Raw genomic sequence first — 13,424 nt, 5'->3', positions numbered from 1 at the left:
TGGTTGGACAGATATGCTCCTGGGGTCCGCCAGCTGGCTCCAGACTGACATCGGGTCGCCCTCCTCTATGGGCCTACAATCCGCAAGTATAAGTCCAGGGAGCTTCCTCTCGTTTAGTGGTTCTGGACTTTGCTGAGAAGTGATATAAACGTATAAAGGTTTTTGTATTGGGGTTGTTTTGATCTGTACGCCTAGTACAGTGTTGCCGTAGGCTTTGGGATCTCCAGGGCTAGAGTTTGGTTAGGGATATGGGTATGCCACAGTTCGGGGAGGTATACGGGGTGGGGGGATGTTTGGGGGCCGCTGTTGGCCTCTCAGCAGTTTTTCTGTTATGTGTTTTGAATTCACGAAGTCTATATATTTGTCATTCAGAGGGTGTGGTGGGGTTGCACTGTTTTATGGGGTTCGGCTCGGGGTCCGGGGCCTGCGGACGATATGATTACGTGAGCGGAGCGCCGGGTGGACGGGCGGTTGCCCGGAAGGCATCGACGATGGTGTTTCCTCACTGCCTTCTGGTGTCTAGGAGTGCTGTGCCCCTGATGATACCTTGGCCGACATGCCTCCCTTAAAAATCTTGGCGTGGAATGTCCGGGGCATCAACAACAAAGTTAAGCGATCCTTAGTATTTAAAATGATCAAGAAATATGGCCCGGATATCATTTGTCTGAGCGAAACCCATTTGGAGGGGAATAGGCTGTTGTCGCTCCGCAGGCCTTGGGTGGGGTGGGCGTATCATTCCTCGCACTCCTCTTATTCCCGAGGGGTGTCGGTAATGATAAAGAGGACAGTACAGTTTGAGATGATCAGGGTAAATACAGATCCATATGGTAGATACGTGTTCCTAGAATGTAAACTGTTTTCACGTAATTTTTTCCTATAGTCTGTGTATGTTCCCCCCCCCCCCGTTTTCATATGATGTCCTGCAGAAGGCCGCCTCATTTGTTGCTTCCTCCCCCCACACCCCTGTCATCTGCCTGGGGGACTTCAACAATGTGTTGGATGCCTCTTTGGACAGATGGAAGACTCCTCGGGATCAAGGGGCGACTTGATTTCATCTAGATCTAAATTTGCAGATTTTCTAGATAGTATGCAGTGGGTAGATGCCTGGAGGACTCGGTATCCTACGCTTCGGCAATACTCCTGTTTTTCTGGTACACGCGGCTCCTTTTCCAGAATCGACCTGGCCCTGGTCTCGCCTGAGCTTTTGCCTGGCGTGGCGGATGTCCATTACGAGGCACGGGGGTGTCCGACCATTCACCCCTGGTGCTGTCATTGGATGGGGACTGTCAGAGGGGACAGTCATATTGGAGGTTGCATCCATCTTGGTTGGCCCAGCTGGGCGATTGCCCGGATTTAGCGCCCACATGGGAGAGATTTTTCGCGGATAATGTGGGCCCGGTCCCGGTTGTTTGGGATGCATTCAAGGCGTATTTGCGCAGTACATTGATTGGCAAAATTGCTGCCTGCAAGGTAGCTCGCAGGGCGACGGAAAGACAGCTTGAGACTGAGTGTAGGGACCTGGAGACACGATACCTGACTGAGGGTACCCCTGCGCTGAAGGCCCGCTGGCTGATGGCTCAGGAGGCCTGGCTGGTTCACCTTTCAGACAAAAATGCACGCTCCCTCTTGTTTAGGGCCACTAATATATACATGCAGGCGGACAGACCAGGTAGTTTGCTGGCCCATTTAGTGCACTACGACCGACCTGGGACCACGATAGCGCAGCTGCTTGGCCCAGACGGCTCCACGGTAGATAACACCCCTGACATTGCACAGATGTTCCTCCTTTACTTTAGGGAGGTCTATGATAGTCGGCTGACATGCTCCATGGAGGACTTAGACCTGTACCTGACAAATATACCCCTTTCTAAACTTTCCCCTGAGGCTAGGGACGCCTTGGACGCGCCTCTGACCCTGGAGGAGGTGACGTCGGCGGTGGTGGTGTCTCCTAGTGGTAAATCCCCGGGTAGTGATGGTATTCCCACGGAACTGTATAAACAGTACATTAAGTTCTTTGGTCCTCAGCTGCTTGACACGTATGTTGATATGTTTGCCGCTTAACTGCCTTCCTCCCTCAATGTCCGAGGCTATTCTTATAATGCTCCCAAAACCTGGTAAGGACCCGAAACTTTTGAGTCCTACAGGCCGATCTCCCTTATTCCCACCGATGCCAAGATCCTGGCGAAAATTCTCGCGGTCCGGCTCAACCTAGCAATTGAATCTATAATTCATCCGGATCAAACCGGCTTCATGCCTGGGAAATCCACATCCATTAATTTGCGCAGGCTGTACACTATTTTGCAGGCTCCTCATGACTTCCCCTCGGACGCGGCTGTGGTCTCATTGGACGCGGCCAAGGCATTCGACAGCGTTGAGTGGCCCTACCTGTGGGGAGTCATGGGGAACATGGGCTTTGGCCCAAACTTTATACAATGGATCAAATTGTTATACCAGAATGCACGCGCCAGGGTCCTGGTGAACGGCTACATTTCCTCCTCCTTCCCTTTGACACGGGGCACCAGACAGGGTTGCCCCCTCTCTCCTGCCCTGTTTGCCATAGCCATCGAGCCCCTGGCTTGTTTGATTAGGTCGCACCCGGACATTGGGGGAATTGATACGGGCTCATGCACTGACAAAATAGCCCTTTATGCGGATGACTTGTTATTCCTCCGAGACTACGCGGTGGATATGCCCACTGTGTTGCGGGTCATAGAGACCTTAGGTGGGTTTTCAGGTCTCCGCATAAACTGGTCCAAATCATTTATTATGCCCGTTATAGGCTCTCCCCCCCCAGGTTCCGAAAATATCCCTACCGCTGTGCTGGACAGTCCAGTTTAAGTACCTCGGGATCCTAGTTACTAACGACCCATCAGACTTTGTGCCCTTAAACCTTGATCCTCTTGTACAGACGTTTGTGCGCAAGTCGAGAGCTTGGTGTAAGCTTCCACTGACAATGACTGGCAGGGTCGGCCTCATTAAAATGGTAGTTTTGCCTAAACTATTATATGTTCTCTTGCAGTCCCCTGTATACATCTTTCCAGCCTTCTTCAGGAAATTAAATAGTGTCATGACGTCCTTGATATGGGCCAATAAAAGATCTAGAATAAAATTATCCACCCTTACCAGACAAAAAAGGGACGGCGGCTTGGCATTGCCCCACTTCCAATTGTATTACTATGCTGCTCAGTTATCACATATCGGTATCTGGCTCCGAGGAGGGGAGGAGGCTGGACTAAGCTGGGCGTTCCTTAGGTGCTATTACCCGGATTTTTCCCCGGCGCAAGTCCTGGTTGGGGGAAACCCTTCTAGATTCTCACCTCCTATTGTCTTTCAGGCTATGAAGATATGGCTAGCATTGAAGGGCCTGCTAGGGTACGAGGATATGGACCCGGATACTCCCCTATGGCACTCCACATTGCTCAGTGAACTGGGGTCTCTAGAGGGCGGGGAGGTGTGGGCTCCGTATTCGATAGTTTCAATGTCCCAGCTATATAGCGATGGTTCATTGAAATCATTTCAGCAATTAAAGGAGGAGTTTGGACTTCCGAACTCTCACTTTTACAGATTCTTACAGCTCAGGCACGCCTTGCAGGCGCAGTTCGGAGATTCTCCCCCGGCGCTCCTCCCCTTCCCCATAAAAACATTTCTACACTCACTGGGTCGAGTCAAGGTGATCTCCTTAACCAATTCGTACCTTCTTCAAACAATACATGCAGACCCGCTCTCGAATCTTCGGGAGAGCTGGGAGTGTGACTTGGGTCCCATAGATGGGGAAGATTGGGAGGGCGCTCTGGGTAACCCGAGCCAGGTCACCAAATCGCTGCGGTTTCAGCAGATACAGCTTTTCATTCTGCATAGATCATATATGACGCCAAGCAGGCTGGCCAGATTCAGGACTGATAGCGTTGATGTTTGTCCCAAGTGCGGGGCTGCCGGAGGCACCTTCTGGCACCTCACATGGGAATGCCCGTTGCTGCAGACGTTCTGGGCTGGGGTCGGGTCGATTCTGGAACATACGGGGATACCGAGAGGCTTGCTGACTCCGAGATTTTGTATTTTGGGGGTGGGCAATCCTGACTCTGGGTCTCGTTGGGAAAGCATATATGCCCGCAGTATGTGCGCTCTTGCTAAGGTGTGTATTGCGCGGACATGGATAGCCCCGCATCCTCCCACGATACCTGCTTTGGTAAACGATACCCTATTAAAAGAACGCTATGTATATATGAAATATAATGCCCTTACCAAATACGAGAAGATATGGTCTCCTTGGATCAATTCCACATACTCATCCCTTGCCCTTCAGATTTAGAGGGCACCGGCTGTCGCTGCGGTGCGCTATTTGGGCCCTGAGGCGTTGGGCCAGACCTTCATCTCTCCTTTAACGTAGTTGTTTAACTATCTAGCTGCCACACCACACCTTACACACCTTAGGTTGACTAGGTTTGAGTTTGTTTCAGGGTGTTTTGTTTTGGGGTAGAGGGGTTGTGGGCTATACACGGCCTACTAGACGGGGTAATTACAATAAAGGTTTGGGGAGAAAATATCTAAAATGTTAAGTATGTGAATCATGATCTGTTTACGGACTACAGAAAATATGTATTTTGTGGGAAGAATGCACGGGAACAGCAACACGGGGAATGTCCTCTGTATATGTATATCCTTGGAGACGAGTATGATTCAGAATAACGTGTTATACCGAATGTGCTTCCCAGTGTACACTGAAATGTCTGTATCTTTATTTATGCTGTTGAATAAAAATTACTCTATTCAAAAAAAAAAAAAAAAAAAAAAGATGCCACACTTGCATGCAACGTATGCCACATGTCCATCCAATCTGGAGTCGGCACAACCGACGGGGACACACCACTCATTTGCTCCACACCTCCTCCTTGGAGAAGCCTTCCGCCTCAGACATGTCGACACACACGTACCGACACCCCACACACACAGGGAGTAACCTATAAGGGGACAAAACCCCAACCAGGCCCCTAGGAGAGAGAGAGTATGCCAGCACACACCCAGCGCTTAGAAACACTGGAATATATGACCAGATAGCGCTCTTATATGTATATAATTGTAATCTCCACTCACTGCGTCGCCAAAGTGCCCCCCTCCTCTTTTTTCCAGCCTGTGAGCTCAGCAGGGGAGAGAACAGGGAGCCAGCGTTTCCTCATGCAGTCTCTGTGGAGAAAATGGCGCTGGTTAGTGCTGAGGATCAAGCCCCACCCACCCGACGGCGGGCTTCGGTCCCATCAACTTTCTATAGAAAAATGACGGGGGTTACCGGATTAACTGTGCCACAGCCTAATCCATGCTTATCAATGCCAAATATGAGGAACATTGCTGCCCAGGGAGCCCCCCCCTGCGCCCTGCACCCTTCAGTGCCTGCTTGTGTGTGTGTGACTGGGAGCAATGGCGCGCAGCTTACCGCTGCGCGCTTACCTCATGAAGATCTGATGTCTTCTGCCGCCTGATGTCTTCTTTGCCTTCTCATACTCACCCGGCTTCTATCTTCAGCATCTGTGAGGAGGACGGCGGCGCGGCTCCGGGACGAACCCCAGGTGAGACCTGTGTTCCGACTCCCTCTGGAGCTAATGGTGTCCAGTAGCCTTAGAAGCAGTGCCCAACTTAACAAGCCAACTCTGCTTCTCTCTCCTCGGTCCCACGATGCAGGGAGCCTGTTGCCAACAGGGCTCCCTGAAAATAAAAAAACCTAACAAAATTATTTTTCCACAGAAAACTCTGGAGAGCTCTCTGCAGTGCACCCATTCTCCTCTGGGCACAAGATCTAACTGAGGTCTGGAGGAGGGGCATAGAGGGAGGAGCCAGTGCACACCCATAGTCAAAGTTCTCTTTAGGTGCCCTATCTCCTGCGGAGCCCGTCTATACCCCATGGTCCTTACGGAGTCCCCAGCATCCTCTAGGACGTAAGAGAAATATCATTATGTATCTAAAATGGTTTGTCACAGTTTAATGATTGTGTCCTATATAGTCACATTTTGGTTGTGCAAGACAAACCATATGTTATATTCAGTGCTTTAGGCCTTTATAAAACTGCTATTAATACTGATAATTAAAGTGCAACTCCTTTTTCAGATTTGAAAAAAAAAAAAAAAAAACATTCTACCATTTGAGTCTCCTTACCTTTTGTCTGGGACACCAAGACCATGTTGGAGGGGTCCCAAAGAAGGTAGTCCACCCAATGAAATAAACAATTTAGAGTTAAACTGCATACAGGACCCTTTATCTGCCACATTCTCTCTTCCCAATATTGCACAAATTCTGAACATTGATAGAATGGTCCCAATGTAACAATTATAGGCTGAAGCAGTGTTGTGACCAGGGCTGGACTGGCCAGCTGGTGAATGCAGAATGATGGGGCTTGCCACGAGGCCATGCCCAGTGACTTACAACATACCCCAGTGAGACGAGACTATGCCCCCTTTTTTGTGTGCGCAGTAAGTGATGCCAGGGCCAAATTGCAGCAGCACTCCTTCCCTGGTTGTGACGACAACAATAGGAGTTCAAAATGATATATCTGAAGGGGAGAAAATGGACATAGGGAGATACATTTATTAACATTTCAAATTAACTGCTAGAATGATGTACAGTTAGGCTACAAGGTACTCAAATTAAAAAGTGCTGGCATGAGATCTATTGAATCTTGGTTTGTTGTGTAAGGTTGGGTACACACTGGAATGACCAGCAATTGTTCACTGACTATTTTCCTTTGAGCCCTGAACAAGTGAGATTTAGGGTACATACACCGCAATCTTGATAATGACCGAACGATATATCACATGATTCACATAGTTTGGTCGCATGCGATTTATGGTTTCTCCTGTACACACTAGAACAACCATGGTTAAGATCCCCTTAAAATTTGAATAATGGGCTCTACAGTGTACAGTGGGCTGCGTTATAAAGAGGAAAAACACAATTTTCCCTGTGCAATACTGCTGTGTGCTTGCTGAGGCTAGGTTCACCTACAGAACGCTCTACATAGTTTACTGCTGCACTTTGTCTTGCTTTGCTCTGCAAAGTGATTCCTTGCATTGGAATATGGATGCTTATTGCGTTCGAGCTGTGGCTGCCTACACTGTCACTTTGGCGTCACTCTGTGATACCCATAAGGCATGAAAGAGGAGGATAGTGGAGAGGCCTGATGGACCAAGGAGTGGCTGCTACAGCGAGACTCTGTCTCACATTATCTTTCTAGTGGAGATTTGTGAGAATAATCTGAACAGTTATCAATTTCCTTTGTATGGATGATGCCACCTTCCAGGAGTTGATGCATCTGGTGACTCCATACATTCAGAAGCAAAACACCAAGTTATGGAGGGACATTCCTGCTGAGGAGAGACTGGTGGCAACCCTACGCTTTACCTGGCTACTGGCAGGTCCCTGGATGATCTCAAGTTTGGATCCCTCATTTCTCCGCAAGCTTTGGCGCACATCATCTCTGAGACCTGCAAAGCCATTATACGTGCACTAAGACAGCAATGTCTTAAGGTAAGAAAAAATTAGGAAACCGTTTTGTAATTTAAACATGTATTTTTTTTTAATTAAACTCACTGTAAATGTGCAGCTTATAGTTTATGAAAGAGTACACTAGACATGTGTAGGAATTGCTTGGCAATTTTTCAAACAAGGACATTAGGTCCAAAATACAAACATTTTTTCTAGTAAGTCAACGTTTTAATAAAAAAAACCATACAATTATTTTTTTACAAAACCCTTTCGAAAACAATAGGGAACTTATAAACAAAATCAGTCACCAAATCAGCTCCTTTCAGAATCAGAGGTTTATGCATCAATTAGAAATGGACCAGTGGAGAAGTTGCCTGTAGCAACGAGTTGCCTTCTACCTATCATTTACAGAATGTACTTGTAAATTATAGGGAGAAATGGATTGTTATGGGCTACTTCTCAGGCGGGTCACTTCTCCGCACTGCCTGATACATAAACCCCAGTAGTTGATTGGGGACTGCTTTATGTCACTCCACTTTATAATTACCCCCCTACTGGAAGTGATGGTATTGGGGATTACCGGGGTTCTCTTCCTGGGATCTGTACTGCAACATACCATTGTACATTTTTCTGTAGATAGGTGTACTGGTGGCTTCTTGTGCAGGGTTGGACCGTGGAGTGTAGAGGTGAGGTGACTGCACAAAATGTTGTGGTGGTGTAGCCTGAGGGTGCAGAGGCATAAATGTTTGAGGCATAAATCACCCATTAGACCCCTCAGTGTATTAAATATGATCCGCTCTGCGTGCATGCCCTGGTCTACAGACATGTTGCGCATTTAAAAAACAAATGAACTGCATGAAGTTTGCCACTCATCTTCTTCAGCACATTCTGTATGGTAGTGAATAATGCACGCAGCAGTACTAAATTGTCCACTTGGTCTTCTGTTTGAGGCTGAGTTGGCCTCTTCCTCCGGCGTGGTGGGATGGGCTCAAACAATACAAATTGCTCTCTCTCTATTGCCTGACTGGACATAGAACTGTCCTGAGATTGCTCTGGAGCATCCTCAGTTACAAAAGCAGGTGGCTGAAATGAAAGAGAGAAATATGACATGAATTTATATATATTTTTTTAAATACATAAATTGTTCGTGATGTAAAATGAAAACACTGACATTTGATTTCTTTTTTTCTAGATCTCTACAGTTGCAGAGTGGAAAAGTATTGCTGAGGAATTATGAACTATAGAGGAGCCACAGATGGAAAGCATGTCCGTATAACACCTCTTCCCAACAGCAGATCCTTCTTCTGCAATTATAAAGGCTTCTTTAGCATTGTGCTGATGACAGTGGTCCATGCTAACTATTAATTTCAATTTTGTGGCAAGAATGACAGAGCTTCAGATGTTGGGTTCTTTCAACAGACTGATGTCCAATACTCTGAACATACCATCTGTTGCTGAAAGCATTAACTACCATTTGTCTTTGTGGCTGATGAGGCTGTTGCTTTAAATGAAAATGCTATGAAGCCATACCCCCAAAGGACATTAACCAAAGAGAGGCAGATTTTTAATCGTAGACTTTCAAGGGTTAGGTGGATTGTGGACAATGCTTTTGGAATGCTAAGCAATAGATTCCGCATTTTTTCACACAGCCATCAATCTACGTGTGAACAAAATTGACTGCGTTGTAATGGCGTGCTGTGTGTTGCACAATTTCCTATGCCATAAATCCAACATCAAAGGCCCACTTGCACTGTTTTGCCAGATCAAGTGGAGCATGCAGAGGAGGGGGATAGATGGACACCTCTTGCGTCAACTGGGACTCAATCACTGAGTGCACATACCAAGCAGACCCGGGAGTACTACATGGCATATTTCAATGGTGAGGGATCAGTGCCATGGCAAGATGACTTTGTTAGATAATTATTAAGAATACACAATTTCAAATTTTCTCATGATCAAACTTACCATCTCCATGCCACTATATTCCAGGTCCTCTTCCCCTTCTGCCACGTCTATTGAATTTAAGGAGGTACTTATTAATCATGCAATACCATCAGGGAGACATCTGATTGGCTCCAAATTTGTTCTGCAGCAGGACAACACCACCAAACATACAGCCAATGTTGTTATGAAACTATCTTCAGTATAAAGAAGAACAAGGAGTCCTGGAAGTGATGATATGGCCCCCACAAAGCCCTGATCTCAACATCAAGTCTGTCTGGGATTACATGAAGATACAGAAGGATTTGGGCAAGCCTACATCCACAGAAGATCTGTGGTTAGTTTCCCAAGATGTTTGGAACAACCTCCCTGCCGAGTTCAGTTTCCCAAGATGTTTGGAACAACCTCCCTGCCGAGTTCCTTTAAAAACTGTGTGCAAGTATACCTAGAAGAACTGATGCTGGTTTGAAGGCAAAGGGGTATATTCAATTGAAGTCGAAAAATTGCCGTCTTGTCGAAAAGACGGCAGTTTTGACTTTTTAAGGTCGGAAGGGGTTACGACCTCTTCAATCTAACCCCAAATTATTCGGCTTGTCGAAAAGCACGTGGATCAGCAGAATAGCTGCCGATCCGCATGCTTGTGTTGAAAACGGAGCCAAAACCGTCAGGATTTGGCCCCCCTTCCGACCATCTCATTTCCACTTTAAAAAAGGTCGAAGCGAGATGCAGGAGCAAAGATGGGGGAGGAGGAGGAGACGGGGGGGGGAAGAGGAAGATACGGGGAAGAGCAGCGCTACAGCTGCAGCTGTGTAGCCGGAGGATGTGTCACAGCCGCCGCTCACAGCAGAGTCCACCCGGCTCCAGCAAGCGAGCAGCTGTGATGCGGGAGCGGAGACGGGGGAGAGGAGATTGGGTAGACGGGGAAGAGAGCGTGCAAGCAGAGCAACAGCAGCGGGCAGCGTAGCCGGAGAATGTCACAGCCGCCGCTCACGGCAGCGTCCACCCAGCTCCAGCAAGCGAGACTTCGCTTGCTGGAGCCGGGTGGACGCTGCCATGAACGGCAGCTGTGATGCGGGAGCAGAAACGGGGGGAGAGGAGACGGGGAGAGCCGCGGGCAAGCAGCGCTACAGCAGCGGGCAGTGTAGCCAGAGGAATGTCACAGCCGCCGCTCACAGCAACTACCACCCAGCTCCAGCAAGCGAGAATTCGCTTGCTGGATCCGGGTGGACGCGCCCATAAGCTGCAGCTGTGACACATCCTCTGGCTACACTGCTATAGCCGCTGCTGTAGCGTGGCTCTCCCCCCGTCTCAGCTTCCGCATCTCAATTCGACTTTTTTTTTTTTTAAGTCGAATTGAGATTGCATTGAATAGCCCAGGTCGGATCCATTCCGACAAATGAATGTCGGAATGGATCCTACTTCAATTGAATATACCCCAAACTGTGTTCACACAAAATATTGATTTAGATTTTGCTTTTGTTCATTCACTTTGCATTTTGTTAATTGATAAAATAATAAACTATTAACACTTCTACTTGTGCGCTGGCAGGAAGCTACTCGTCGCTGCTCGGGTCACAGCGGCCGCTATGGCCCGCCCCCTCCAATGGTTTGGGCACAGCTGCGCCCCCTAAACAGCGGCCAAACACCGCCGGCCCGCCCACTCCCGCCTCTGCCTGTCAATCAGGCAGAGGCGATCCCAGGGCTAAGACAGCTGTCTGGCATGCGCCGTTCAGACCTGATCGCTGCTGTGCGAACACGCACAGCAGCGATCAGGTCTGAATTAGCCCCTATATATGCTAGACATAGTTTATTATTTATATGAGCTGACAAAAGTAACTGTCACTGGTCTCTTTTGACTGTTGTTGTATATCCTATTATTGTAGTTTTCTAGAAAAGGCCATTCTATCAAAGATATTCTCCGATGCTAATAATGTCAACATTTGCCTTCTCATCAGGCTACAAGCACAAGCTACTGTACTGCATTGTGCAAAAGATATCACACTTCAGGTAGATTGACAATCAGAGACTACAGTGAAAAGAGAACAAATAACAGAACAGTAATAAATTGTGGTTTCTGCAAGTAGAGTTACTAACAACATTAGCAAAACTAGTCGGATAACAAGATCATTATATATTTTCATCACTTAATATTTCAATTGTAGAAATATGACGGGATCTTAGTGTAAATAGTCTCCTGGGGCCTCTTGGCTTTAAGTAACGGGAAGGGAGGTTACAGTGTACAGGACATCCCCTTTGGCTTGATCTCTGAATAGAAAATGAATATGCTTGCAGACTTTGAATCAGACCTCCAAACCATCCCTATTTTTGGAGGTACCGTTCCACTGTCCTGACAGTGGGCTGCAGTGTACCATGGGTGGGAAGGTGGAGAGGTCTCTATCAGCTGCACTCAGAATAGCAAAGCCAGTGGTGGAAGTATGCAGGTATGGAGTACCCTTAAGAATTTGGCAGCAGGTACGCAGTACCACCCAGTGCACTTTGCACCTGTGACTGCCATTACCGCAATTATAACACGCTGCCGAGCGGCAAGCAGCATGACTACACCTCACACTTTGTCAAGGATACAGGGAGGGGGACAGGGACGTCCTGAGATCACATCACACTTCCTCTCCTGGCGGCCATGTCTGACACGAAGAGAGGAGCCTGGGCTGGGTGTCTTTTCCCACAGTGTCCAGCTGTTTCCCTTCAGCTGACAAGAAATTGTAAATACTTTCATTTTTTGGTGTTTTTTTTTATTTCTAATAGCATATATATTTATATTTGAAGTAATTATATACTTGTTTTTTGTATTTATGACCCACATTATTATATTTAGACTTTTCCTCAGAATATTTTTTCCTGTACTGGGCTGAGGGAAGAAATGTACCCATGATTCCATACTTTTACCCAGGTTACACTTCTCCAAAGCCACTCCTGTGTTTGTGAAGTCAGGGAGAAGAGCAGCCATTACAGTCAGCTCTCTTGTGAAATCGTGTTTTTAGGGCAATCAACGCTTTTAACATATATATCATATATTTTTTACACTGACTACAATAATGGAGCCTTTTTCTGACCAGATTGTGATGATCATGCTGGTGGCAAGTGTGGAGGATGAACAGGCTCTGTAACATCAGGATCGTGGTCAGCAAATGTCTGCATTGGGTGAGTCAGTGCGTGCATCATTTCTACGTCCACGCCAGTATAGCACTAGGCGTGTACTGGAGGATCTCTCAGAGTTCGAGGTGATACAAAATCACTTATTGGCTTGTGAAATATATTCGCTGTATGATCTGTTGGAGCCAGGGGCATGGACCAATCACGCAGTCCGTTGTTTACAGAAACTGCTGGCTACGTTACATTTTTTGGCGTCAGGCACATTCCAGCCTACTTTGTATCAAACTTGCGTTTTTCATAGCAGACACTGTCGCGCTGTATAACCCAGGTCATTAAGGCGTTCCGCAAATTAATGACCCAGTTTATCAGATTTCCAGATACGGACAGCGGAAGGCGAGAGATCAAATTAGGCTTTTACAACTAATTTAAATTTCCCAACATTCTGGGCGCGATCGACTGTACTCATGTGCAAATCAGGCCGCCACGGAATACGGAAGAATGTTTTCGGAACCAAAAACGCTTCCATTCCATGAATATTCAGGCGGTCTGGGATGCAGATATGAAGTTTACCAACCTTTTTGTGGAATTTCCTGGGTCATCTCATGACTCCTTCATCCTAAGCCAGGCATCGCTGTTTCAGGATTTTTAGACAGGAAAAATGCCGGATGGCTGGCTGTTAGGCAAGTTTTTTTTTTTTAGATTAATTGTTTTTAATATTACCCACCATTTTTCTTTTTCCCATAGGCGATGCGGGTGATCCCAACGAACCTTGGTTCTTGACCCCATTGTCTAATCCTGCCGGTGAAGCCCTAGAACGGTACCAAGAGACACGCATTACATCGTGGGGAGTAATTGAGCGTGCCTTCGGTGGTACTTAAAAGCCGGTTTCGAAGTTTAGACTC

The sequence above is a fragment of the Pseudophryne corroboree genome, chromosome 1 (genome assembly GCF_028390025.1).
Source record: "Pseudophryne corroboree isolate aPseCor3 chromosome 1, aPseCor3.hap2, whole genome shotgun sequence".
In the NCBI taxonomy this organism is placed as follows: domain Eukaryota; kingdom Metazoa; phylum Chordata; class Amphibia; order Anura; family Myobatrachidae; genus Pseudophryne; species Pseudophryne corroboree.
Note: the sequence above shows the minus strand (reverse complement) of the source record.